The sequence below is a fragment of the Perognathus longimembris genome, chromosome 3, assembly GCF_023159225.1.
Source record: "Perognathus longimembris pacificus isolate PPM17 chromosome 3, ASM2315922v1, whole genome shotgun sequence".
NCBI lineage: Eukaryota > Metazoa > Chordata > Mammalia > Rodentia > Heteromyidae > Perognathus > Perognathus longimembris.
In genome coordinates, this window is record NC_063163.1 from 104,927,696 (window position 1) to 104,938,513 (window position 10,818).

The 10,818-nt window shown below is 45.0% G+C and overlaps 1 protein-coding gene across 4 annotated transcripts in view; it reads left to right on the plus strand.

The window, feature by feature from the left end:
* Positions 1 to 2,872: 2,872 nt before the first annotated feature.
* The window catches only part of Kcnj1 (potassium inwardly rectifying channel subfamily J member 1), a 30,102-nt gene continuing 22,156 nt past the window's right edge, over positions 2,873 to 10,818 (plus strand). For 3 of the 4 annotated variants that reach the window (XM_048343654.1, XM_048343655.1, XM_048343652.1), the window contains exon 1: positions 2,873 to 3,177. The gene's annotated coding sequence lies outside the window, so the exon portion shown is untranslated. The remainder of the gene's footprint in view (positions 3,178 to 10,818) is intronic. The other variant, XM_048343653.1, reaches the window with a different exon arrangement.

Here is a 10,818-nt window from a genome sequence, read left to right on the forward strand (position 1 = left end):
ACTGCCTGGTTGGCATAATAATGAGACTTTCTGGGGCCATTGTGTAAGAGGTTCCTACCTTGCCATTGGATAAAGCTGTTAAGAAAACATTTATTTTCCTCATTTGGGGTTTATTCTGCACTATCTGTGAGACGTACTGTTTACCTTTGAGAAGCGCGTGTTGGTATGTGTGTTTGCCCTGCTACAGCTAAGGGCTGGATAGCTGGCAGGATGAAAAGGTAAACCCGCAGTCATGTTGGTGGGGAAGCACAGCACCAGCTCCTGGGACCATTGCTTGGCACATTGAATGGATAAAGCCCCCATTCTGTGGGATCGCCACATCTCTCCTGCCAAATCTGGTGACCCTTCCCATCTTGTCTGAACAGGCCAATAGGGTTCTTCAAGAGACAGGCCATATAATGGATGAAAAGTGTACAGATGAGAAGAAATTGGAAGGAAGTTAGAGATAGCCATCAGGCTGTGATTCAAGGTGACCCTAAAATGTAGGAGAGAGGGAGGGCAGGATGGAGGAAGTATCCCAGCCTGTGGCGTGGCCTCTGAGGGAAGTGTCCACGTGACCATGCAGGGATTCATTCAGGTCATTTCAGTGCACGTGTAAGGGCCCTATTCTCCTTACTTTTGGAGGTCTGCAGGCTGTGTCCTTGTGGTCTTCACACCCAGTTCTGCTTAAAATTGGGTAGGGTGAGTATGGCGTTTGAGAATATCCCAATAGATGGGGTTGGAAGATGAGGAAAGGTAGGTAGAGAGCCACACAGAGGAGATTGAGAAAGGAGGTGTTTTCAGAAGACGAAACAGACCTAGGGATGGGAAAGCAACCTCTGGGAACTGGAGTATCCACAAGGAAACATTGTATGGAGGGAAAGGTTAAGGTTACACTTAGTATAAGCTTTGATTCTTTCATCCTATTGTTCTCCCCTCCCCGCCCCCACTGCCCTTGGTACTATTATTTCCTGATAAAGTTCTTTTATGATCAAACATCACATGGGAAATATTGCCATATAACAGGTTTTACTTACACCCATCTGCTTGTGCTGCTGTAACAAAATATACAAGAGGAGGTGGTTTGTAAGCAATCAAAAGGTATTCCTCCTAGTCCTAGATCTAGATGGTGTACTCTATTTCTAACATTTGCCTTTCAATGTTGTATCTTTCCATGGTGGAAGGCAGAAAGGCAAAAGCAGGTGCGCCTTGTGCCTCCACAGCAGAAGAAAGAGAACCCATTCCATCCAGCCCTTTCTATATGGGTCCCGATACCATCCCTGAGGGCTGTGGTCCTCATGACTTAATCACCTCCTGAAACTCTCAAACTGCAGATTAAATCACAATTTGCAAGACCTCAGCTACTGACTGTTCTTTTTCCTTCTCTCTAACATCTGTCTGATCAGACTTATACATATATCAGAAGGTGGAATTTTCTTCTCTCCTGTAATTTTGCATTGATGTCTATTTTATCCTGTGAACATCGGGATGTATCAGGTCTCCTGTGGGAGACAGTGGCGTGGCGCCTGTCATTGGCACAGGGTCTCTGAGCTAGGATGCTACTTGAACATTTTTTCTGAGCTTCTAATAACTTCCCTTCCTCCTCCTCCTCCTCCTCCTCCTCCTCCTCCTCCTCCTCCTCCTCCTCCTCCTCCTCCTCCTCCTTCATCCTCCTCCTCCTTCCTCCTCCTCCTCTTCTTCCTCCTCCTCCTCCTTTTTCTTCCTTTTCTTCCTCCTCCTCTTCCTCTTCTTCCTGTCCCTTTTCCTCCTCTTCCTCCTTTTCTTCCTCCTCCTCCTCCTTTTCCTCTTCCTGTCCTCCTCCTTCTCCTCCTCCTCCTCCTCTTCTTCTTCCTCCTCTTCCTCTTCCTTTTCCTTCTCCTTCTCCTCCTTTCCTCCCCCTCCTCCTCTCTTCCTTTTCCTCTCCTCCTCCTCCTCCTCTTCCTTCTTCTCCTCCTTCTTTTTCCTCTTTCTCCTCCTTTTTCTTTTGTTGCTGCTGGTATGGGGCTTGAACTCAGGACCTAGATTCTGTCCTTTAGCTTTTATTTTGCTCAAGGCTGGTGTTCTTGAGCCAAATCTCTACTTGTGACATTCTGTTGGTCAATTGGAGACAAGAGTCTCATGCACTTCCTTGTCTGGTCTGGCTTTGAATCTCAGTTCTCAGATCTTAGTCTCCCGAGTAGCTCAGATTACAAGTGGAAGCCACTGGTGTGCCTGGCAGTAACTTCCACTCCCTAATTAAAGGCTGGGATCTCATGTCATCAGAAGGAATGTGTGGACAGCCTGTATTCACAGGTTGCTGTCCAGTGCACAGGGTTAGCGTACTATGGAGACTGTGTTCTGATATGTCTGACGGGGGAGCAGTGTGAGGGTTCACAGAAGGCAGCCTGACCTGGAGGAAACTGGGAAGGGAACAACCCAGAGTGATATAAAAGGAGCACTCCCTCTCTAGAGGAACCACAGGAGGTGACTGCAGGGGTGGAATATCCTGAGTTTCTATGTGGTTTATCCAATGGCAAGAGCAATATCCTACCCACATTGTCTTTGTTCCCACCACATTTTCTTTCTTGGAGAAGGGGCTCAGCCCTGCCCGTTGACTGCAAAGTCTGTGTGATAAAGTTCTACGCTGTCCTATAGCCAGTGTCAAGAGAAAGGCCGAAGGAAAGCCAGGTCGGCCTGACTTTTAGGATAGCTGAGTAAGTTATTAAGCAGGAAAGCGGTGGGGTGGGGGGGAGGGTCACATTAGATGGGCTTCTTAAAGCCTCCTGACTCCCCACCTTAGAGCAACCAGCCCCTTGGAAGCTCATTCATTTGATTTAAACATGGTCCCATGAACACTGGCCTTCAGATTCCCCCCACCATGTGCTTCCTTAAATCATTCTTAATTAGCCTTGGCAGCTCAACACCTTTGGTGTATCTTGCCCATTTGCCACGCCTACCCTTGGATCCGGTTATAAAGTAAACTATGTTCTTTGAGACCTGTTGCATACAGATGAGTCAGGGCAGCCAGTCTGAGCTGACCCACAGACTCATAAAAACCAACAGGGTCTCCTCCCCACCCCCTCCCCAGTACCTTCACCTTGGACACCTAAACCATTGGATCAAAAGTACAAGGATTTATTCTCATCAAGGATTTGGCTGCATTTTGGGGGACCAAGCAAATGAGTTGTTGTCTCTCCATTTACACAGGCAATCCAGGAGGTAAGAGGAGAACTGTCTCGTTGTCTCTTTGCAGGAAAAAAATTAGTCTGGTTGAGTTAATTCTCATGGAAACTTAGCCCTCTTTTCTCCTACCACAAATGTAGACAGACTTGTCCATCCACTCCCCAAGGACAAAAGTGTGGTTTTAAATCACTCCTGGGATGCTCATGATCTGGTGGTTATAGGTAGATTAGTAGGAGGGATTATATCTGCTTGGCCATTTCACAGCCCTGTGGCTGGAAGGCATCTCAGACCTGTTGCAGTCTTCTTGGACCAGAGATATGCATAGAGCACCTGTGTGTGAAGGCAACCTTTCTATTCCTCCCAGACCCATCTAGGGGGCTTTCTCCACAAAGATGCTAGTGAGGTCCAGCTTGGCAAAGGCCTACCTGGAAAAGGCAAATTAGTAAGGCATTTTTTTTGTTTATCTCCACCCTAGTGCTTTTGCACATTTTTTGGACATGGTACTTTATGGAATTTTGTGTCATTTGGATTTTCCTAAAGATATTGTTGATTTCTCTAAGTATTGCTGAGACAAACGCTCTGACTGTGAATCCAGCTGTGTATGTGTATTTATGCTCTGGCAGGAGGAGGAGCTCCTGGAATCTGATAGAGTCTGTACATAGTTGCTCTAAAGAGGGTGGGCTTTTGGCAATTGGGAATATACAGGAAAAATAGGATCTCCCTTACACTTTAATTGGGCATCAAGAACAGAATGATCCTTAGTGATTGGTGTGTGGAAGCTGTAATAGACATGGCTCATCAGACCCCTTCTGTTACAAGTTTTGGTTCACTTCAGCCATAGGCACAGCTTTTAACATCTTCCCTGTCATTGTTTTGCGTAAATGTTTCCCCACTGGGTCAGCTTTTAAAAGGAAAAATGGATAGGGTTATCTGGGAAAGTCTGAGCTATGCCAAGATTTTTTCTTCTTCTTTGCTATTCAGGTCATGACGATGGATTTCCTTCTGCATAGTAAGTGATCAAGTCTATTTAGGTATAAGACTGAACTTGCAAAAATCACAATGTATGGGTTGCGTATGTAAGGGTCTTGAATCTTGGATGCTGTTGCTTTCTTTTGTCTGTTCTGACATTAAAAAATTAATATAAAATGCTTATAATGACAAGTGAAGCATAACTTTCTCCTTAAAGCAGATTCAAAATTCCCCATGCATGTCCTTGCTCTTTCCTTTGAAAGGTATTTTTCTGGGTTGGGTTACAGATCTACTCTGGACCTTTTCACAGCTCAGTGGTTTTCCAAGGATTTAGCTGTGACTCACATGTTTTGCTTTTTTCCCCCCTTGTGCCCTGTGGCTTCAAAAAGTGAAAGCTTCCTAATTGTTTCTCATGAAACTACTTCTGTGTCTCCTCAGTTTGGTCCTGTGTTTGACTCACACTGAACTCCTCTTTGCTACACCGTTAAAGATGCCTTGATGACAACAATCTTGCTTCTCTTCACATATAATATTTTTTCTTCCTTTACTTTTCTACAAGTTTATAGTAAGTAAACTTACAGTGTGTGGTGTGAGGCCCCAGGATGCTAATACATAGCCTGATGAGAGCTTGTAAGTTAGAAACGGTGCTTTGCTGAGGAAACTTGCAGTCCAGAGTGAAGGTGTATGGGAGAAATACCATGATGTCATGAAGTCATAGAGAGCAAGTGATGACACCAAAGAGCCTGGAAGACTGGAAGACAGTGAGGAGGAGACATGATCACATCTTAGCCAGTTGCCTCATGTGGAGGGTAAGGTGGGTCAGAGCATTGCTAGGGACGTTAGGTAAGAGATTACGAATATGCCTAGTAATCAAGACCTAGTGTGTGGTTGGCACTGAAGGGGACAGCTGAGGGCAAAGTAGAGCCTGAGATGTGACAATGACTCCAAAACCCACACAGTGAGCACAGTTTAAGGCAGAGAGTGTTTTCTTTACAATTAACACTGCCAGCTCTACCTCAGGGGCTCAGACTCGGAGAAAGGAACTAGTGCACCCTGGGAGTGTATATATGGTAGTGTTGGGCAGGAAACACATTTCCAATACTTTCTCTTCTTTCCTTTTTGTGCATCATTGAAATGCATAAATCTGGGGAGAAGATAGACTTGAGCCCAGTGAGAAATCACAGTCGGTGTGTCTTCCCTCCGCCAACCCCTGCCAGGTGTCCAGGTTTTAAGTGAGAATTGCTTTGAATCTGTGGTCATCTCATTTGTGAATCTCTGCTAAACACCAGCATGTGGCACCCTGTGGGGTGCAGATCAGACTTACTGTGGCACAGTCAGGTTGAAACCGTGTCAGGAGTAAGAGGCTCTGGTTTCTCTTTTCTTTGTTGGTCTGAGATGGAGACTTGAGCTCCATATATGATGCTTTCGCTCATTGGCTGGCACTCTACCACCTGAGCCACACCTCCAACCCCAGTAAGAGGCTAGTATTGCACCTTCATTCATTGTACCAATGAATGGGGTACCAATTGTACCCTAGGTTGAGCTAAGATAGCTCCTGGGCTGAATCTTTCCTGGGGGTCATTCCTCATCTCAGTCTCTTTCAGCAGGGAGGTAAAGGGAACTTGAGCCAGTGTTGCCACAGTGTCCCCTCCCTGGCTCCATAGAGCATGGTGGCGTTTGTGAGGCATGTTGGGGTGTAGGGATGAGGCTGCTGCAGCTGGAAAGTTATGGCTCAAGCCCTTCCTGAGCTCCAGAACTAAAGACAGCAGCACCTTGAGACACGTGACAGCCTTTCATGTTGCCCTATTTGAGAAGTGCTAGACCAAGTGGCACAGAGTGGTACATGACAGAGCTGGCATTCAGCACTGAGTCTGTCTGACTCCAGTAAACATCCTTGAAACTATGCAGTGAATTCCCACAGGTCTGTGTGTCTAGAAAAAAAAATCAGTGCTTCTGGGTCCAACTCTTGACTTACTATGGTGAAACAATCCCCTGTCTTGATCTGTAGATGGCACTGACCCTTAAAGTCCTGATAGGGGCCTGCAGTGATATCAGCTTAGCTTTTGCAAAACCCAGGAAGATGAATGTGCCAGAAAGATGCATTGTGTCACTTGCTCAAGTCACCATTGAATAATTTGCTTGAATCTTATTAGATTAAGTCAGAGTTTTCCCAGTAGCTAGCTAGCTAAGGATACTGACATAGGTTGACTAGTTTTTAAGTCTTCCTTTGAACACTTATACTGCCTTCTCCTCTCCTGAGATTATTGTGAAGGATGCTTAGAAGCAATGTCAGGTATTCTTGCCAACACTTTGTTAGAATCCTCCAGAAAAAAGGAAGAAGAGCAATGCAAATTCCTGATGGCGTGTGTGTGTGTGTGTGTGTGTGTGTGTGTGTGTGTGTGTAAGCCACTCCTGTGGCTTGAACTCAGAGCCTCTGCACTGTCCCTGAGCCATTTTTCCTCAAGGCAAGTACTCTAATATTGAGCCACAGCTCTATTTTTGGCTTTTTTGGCATTTCATTGGAGCTAAGAGTCATGTGTATCTTCCTGTCTGGGCTGGTTTGGGAATGTAGTCCTCAGATCTCAGCCTCCTGAGCAGCTAGGATTACAGGTATAAGCCATGAATATGGCAGACAACAGGAAACTTCAAAATGATTGAGGACTCAAAGTTGTTCTGCCCCACATATATTCTTCTCACCAACCTCTTGTAAGGACTCTTGCTGCCAAATACAAAACCAATACAACATCATCCTGTTAAAAATGTTCTGAAATATTAACTTTAATCTTTGAGTCTAGTTCATCCTTTGTATAAATGAAAAAACAAACACACTAAAGCCCAGAGGAGGAAATAGCTTGGTCACAGGCTATAGGAAAAATGTTAGTCTGACATCGTCCAGCAACTCTTTAGGTCAATGATTCCCTTACTCAACAATAAATAAATAAATAAATAAATAAATAAATTAATTAATTAACCTCCTTGCTATTTTCTGGAGTGAGTTTCCCAGGATGCAACACAATCAATCCCAGCATGCATCTGTCCCACATTATGTTCTACAGGAAGGATTCTTGTAAATTTTGCATCCCAGTTAGTTACATGAGACCCACCTAGACTTTTGAGATCCTGTTTAAAATACTCTGAAATATAAGCAAGAACTTTCCATTTCATTAGAATTTTCCAGCCCCCTCCTCTCCTTCCATTGCACAAACACCCATGCTTTTTGGCTTGGACTCAGGAATTGTATTTACCAGGCTATCTCGGGGTACGTGCCACTTTATCCCCAGGGAGACCATTTAAATATGCAGCAAACATAGTTGAAAGTAGCAGATTAATATGGTCTTTGCCGAATTAGAACAACCAACAGGCTCTCAGGTGACTCCCCCTAAGGGAAAGCTCACGGTTCATTGCCCTTGATGAATTCTTGGGAGCTTTCTGGCTCTCTTCAGGTTTGCTATTTGTCCTTGGAGAGCCCTATAGAACCTGGCAACCTCAAATAAACTGTTGTTAGCACCTCACGGGAAAAGTCCCCACGAAATGTGGCCCTGTGGAGATGGAGTCCAATGGTGAGATGTTCAGAGAGATTAGAGTGATCCCAGTCTCGTGCTTGGAGACCTAGGCAACTCAATTCAAGCACCAGAGATTCCGATGCTTTCAGAGGATTGGCTCACTGATGAATTATGCATGGAGTATAGAGAGCTTGAATCAAGCTCAGAGATAAGGCACATGCCCAGTCATAGGATCATGGTAAAGGACTCCTTTAAAGACTGTACTTCAGTGACTTGTGTATAAAGCATGAAGAGGAGTCTCTACCCTGCAGAAGTTTCAGTCACATTGAGAGAACGGGTGTGATGGTAGATGCAATGTGCCACATTGCACACCAGAAAACCATAGAGCACATTGGACAGTGACTAACTGGGCTGTCCAATCCATCCTACAGAACATGGCAGTACCTTTACTGGCTTAGTAATGCAGCACATGGCTGTGTATAAATTGGTTCCTTTGTGATCGCTGGCTGTCAGTGAGATTAGGCCCTGCCACTGTCGTGTCACCACAGGGGATCATAAACCTCACCTTCAAAAAGATCAAAACTCAGCTGGGTGCTGGTGGATCATGCCTGGAATCCTAGCTACTCAGGAGGATGAGACTTGAAGATTGCTGTTCAAAGCCAGGTTGGGCAGCAAAGTCATGAGACTTTTCCCTCCAGTTAACCAGCAAAAAAAAAAAATGACAGAAGTGGAGGTGTGGCTCAAGTGGTACAGTGCCAGCTTTGAGCAAAAAATGCCCTGAGTTCAAGCCTTAGTATTGGCACCCCCCCCACACACACTACAAAGATCAAAACTCCTCATCAAATGATATTAAATCCTCTCTAAGTTCTGCCTGGTACCAGGCTGGAGAGAAGGCATGGTGCCCACAGAGAAATGCTAGTTCTGTCTATGCTGTTGGCATTTCCTGCCCAGACTTAAGAGAATAATCCCTTCCATGAAACAGAGTAGGGTTTTGCTCTTCCTAGTGTTCTAGGTGGAAAGTGCTATACCCAGGAAGGGGCTGAGGTGAGGCCTGTTCATGTGGTTCTCACCCAGTTCTCATGCCTGCAAAGCCAGCTCTTCTGCACCCTACTAGGCTTTCTTCTGTCTTGGTCTTGCCTGGGTCCTGAAGCCATTCTGGCTTTCATTTTTCTTAGCATCTCTGGACAAAGTTTTCTTCTTTCTGTTCTTGTATTTTATTTTGTCTGTCCATTGGGGTCATCTTGCTTCTGGGCTCTCATGTCCCCTGTCCCTTGGCCCAGCTGCTACAGGTCACAAAGGCCTATACTTAGGATGGTGGAAGACTGATTTTCAACTAACCTATTCGGTGACTTTTCTTGAGACAGAATCCATTGGAATCTCTGCTTCAGTAATGGCAAAGGGATTTCCTGAGTTTCCGAGCTCATTTTATGCTTCAAGGGACTGATACATTTAAACAATTTGTTTTTATATTAATTTATAAACCATGTCACACTGTGGAACCAAGGAAGTGTCAGGCATTTAGGCCAAATGGATTGTTATTGCTTCTATATTAGACTGGTAGCGTAGGTAAGAGTTTTCATTGGAAGCCAGGCACTGGGGGCTCATGCCTGTAATTCTAGCTATGCAGGAGTTTTAGATCTGAGGATAATGGTTTAAAGCCAGCCATGGCAGGAAAGTCTGTGAGACTCTTATCTCCAATTAATCACAAAAAAGCTGGAAGGGGCACTGTGGCTCAAATGGTAGAGTGCTGGCCTTAAACAAAAAGAGCTCAGGGACAGCGCCCAGGCCCAGAGTTCAATCCCCAGGACTGGCAACAACAACAACAACAAAAAGTCTTCATTGGAAACTTTGTTCTTTCAGTTACAAGTCCTAACTTCTTTCATCTAAGTGAGCCCTTCTTGCTAGAAATCCAAATCATTCACTTTCCTGAAGTCCTGCAAAGCTGGCTTTACTTCTCCAAAATCTGTACGATGGCGCCGATAGGCGGATACTATTGGTACCATTTGACAGATGGAGAAATGGAGGCTTAATTGTGCCCACTCTAGGCTAGAGAGGCCTTCTCTCAGAGCTCACCAGTGTGTGTGTGTGTGTGTGTGTGTGAAATGCTACAAGTGTCTAAGCAGCACCCTGGCAGGAAGCAGGTCTGTGAAGTAGAGTATGAAGGTCCTTCTTGGCTCCTCTTCACTGGGTTATCAGCACCCAGCACCCATCCACTGATCCTCACCAAGGTCACTTCCCGTCTAAGTCATTTTCTTTCTAAGTCTTTATTGCAATCGATCATCATTGTATTTATTAGGTTCCCTTTAATTATCTGTCCAGATTTCCCACTGCCTCCCTTAATATCAGCCTTAATAATGTTGTGTACCCAATCCCTTAGCAGCTCCCAATACACAACAGTATTCCAAAGAATCTAGACAAGAGGGAAAGAAGGGAGGAACCAGCAAAGACAAGGGAAACAAATAAAGAAGGAAAGGAAGTGAGAAAATCAGCAGCCTTGCCCTAGGCCTCCCTCCCTGCTTGGCCCACCTCCATGACAGATGTTAGGATTTGCTCATCTGGCTGGGCGCTGGTAACTCATGCCTGTAACCCTAGCTAATCAGGAAGCTGAGATCCAAAGACTGAGGTTTAAAGCTTAACCCAAACAGATAAATCTGAGAGATACTTACTGCCAACAAACCAGCAAAAAGCCAGAAGTGGAGCTGTGGCTTCAGTACTATAATATTATCTTTGAGCAAAAAATGCTAAGGGATAGCATCCAGGCCCCAAGTTCCAGTCACTGCGAGGACTGCATAAAATACTTCCTGCGATGCCCTACCGTAGCTCATGGCAGAGACCAGGCACTGAATAGGGTTTGCTCCTTTGTACTGTGGTAATTTCATGTCAAGCAAGGATCAACTTTTCAACCCTAACTCTCCAGGATAAACCCATTCCTCAGGGTATGCCTTTAGTCACCTGGCATGGTGACTACCCTGGACACTATGAGGGTCTTGCAGAGCACATACATTGCCAATCCTTTGTCACAGAAAGTTACCTAGGAAGGAGTACATTTTAATGAAGTCCACCCAATAATTAACACCTACGGTTGAGAGATATGACACCAGTTGAATACTACACCAGACTGAATTTTAACCTTCTGACACTTTGGTTGACTTCTTTAGCTTTTCTGATCTTTAATTTCTTCCTTGCCACAATGGGAATAACTAAT